Source organism: Triticum aestivum, chromosome 2B (assembly GCF_018294505.1).
Source record: "Triticum aestivum cultivar Chinese Spring chromosome 2B, IWGSC CS RefSeq v2.1, whole genome shotgun sequence".
In the NCBI taxonomy this organism is placed as follows: Eukaryota; Viridiplantae; Streptophyta; class Magnoliopsida; order Poales; family Poaceae; genus Triticum; species Triticum aestivum.
This window is the reverse complement of record NC_057798.1, coordinates 92,828,063-92,830,081: the sequence shown is the minus strand read 5'-3', so window position 1 is coordinate 92,830,081 and position 2,019 is coordinate 92,828,063.

Here is a 2,019-nt window from a genome sequence, read left to right as displayed (position 1 = left end):
TCCGTCTGCACAGCTATGCCGACGGCCTTGCCGTCGGCATACATTTATTTTATTTTTATTTTTTATATATACTTTATATTAGTTTTTGTTTATCCATAAGATAATTATGCCTTATCTAAAATTACATACCCCGATGGTATATCAATTGCCCCCCCTGTTACGAACGTCGTCGACGTCGCCGTGTCACGGAGGGGGGAAACGGTCGACACAGAGGGAATATGGTTAGTGGGGGGATTCGGGGTGTAGCTATGTCACCAAAACAGCGCACGGGTCCCGATGCATATGTGAAAGTGTTCAGATATGCGTAGACGACCGTCTAGGGGCTCCGCGGTGTGCCCCCCCTCCACGCAAGGCAGTGCCGCCGTCACTTGAAGGGGGCCAAATCCCGAAGACGCGTGCCGCCTCTTCGGACATGCCACCACACCACCCTGCATGTATAAGGTCCCGATGCGACGCTCCGGTGGCATTGCTACCCCCACAGGGCCCCCGTCTCGCCTAACCCTGTAGTGTTTGACCACGAGATCTAGCCCATTGACTTTGCACGGACGGGCTTTGACCAGTGGACCTCTCCACCCGGTTGTGTTAGGTCAGCCCATAGGAACACTTTGGAGCAACATCCGGGCCAGACCCACATCAAGATCCCCTCCGTCTAGACCCGACGCGTCCGTTTTCCCCCTCTAGGTGCCGGCGGTGGCGCCGTCCGTGAGGGGGTGGGGGGGCACACCCCGGAGACGCGTGTCGGGCGTTTGCAACCGCCACAACACTTCCAGACTTGTGAGAGGCCGCCTACGCAAGATTTGGCGGCATGCTAGCCCCCGGAGGCCGCCGGCGACAGTCGTAGACACGCGAAGAGCAATCCACGTAGAGGGAAGTGTTCAGATACTTCTCCATCACCAAAAGTTATGAAAAATTACCATAAGTCCTATAGCACACGTGCCCATGTCTTGTTAAAAACTCATGATTTTATCGCGCTCCGAGTATTTAATAATATTCACACTGCATCGTTACCGCGAAACGTCTACTACCGTGTCATCGCCGTCCGTGAGGGGGGGGGGGGCACACCCCGGAGACGCGTGTCGCCTCTTCGGACATGCCACCACACCGTACGTCATGTATGAGGTCCCGGTGCGACGCTCCGGTGGCATTGCCACCCCTCCCAGGGCCCCCGTCCCGCCTAACCTGTAGCGTTTGACCACGGGATTTAGCCCTTTGACTTTGCACGGACAAGCTTTGACCAGTGGAACTCTCCACCCGGTTGTGTTAGGTCAGCCCATAGGAACACTTTGGAGCAACATACGGGACAAAGCCACAGTAAGATCCCCTCTATGTAGACCCAAAGCGTTCGTTTCCCCCTCCAGGTGTCGGCGGCGGCGCCTTCCGTGAGGGGGGCACACCCCGGAGATGCGTGCCGCCTCTTCGGACATGCCACCATACCGTACGGCATGTATGAGGTCCCGGTGCGACGCTCCGGTGGCATTGCTATCCCCCAGGGCACGCGGCTCCGGGGTGTTGCCCCCTCATGGCTGTCGCTGCTGCCGTGTCACTAGCGTCGCACCGGGTCCCATACACACGGTAAACTAAAAATCTAAAAAATGTAATAATTGAATTTATTAAAAATGTAATAATTGCTTGTCCCTGGGCGAGGTGGGACTATTTCTTCAAAAAAATGTGGTTGCCATCTATGCCTACGGCCTGGCCGTCGGCATAGGCCTCCTATCTATGCCGACGTCTCGCCGTTGGAATAGGGCCACCTTATCCACTCCTGCCGCTCCACTGACTAGTGGACCCAGCCTATGCTGACGGCCGGGCCGTCGGCATAGGGGTGACCTTATCCACTCGCTATTCATCCTCCTCCACACCCCAACCTCTCTCTCGACCCCGATAGCCGCCGCCACCCAACGCCGCCCAACGCCGCCGCCCTGCCCCGACATCGTCCCCGCCCCGGCCGACGCCCCGCCCCGTCACGACCTCGTCCCCGCCTCGGCCGACGCCCCGCCCTGTCCCAACCTTGTCCACGCC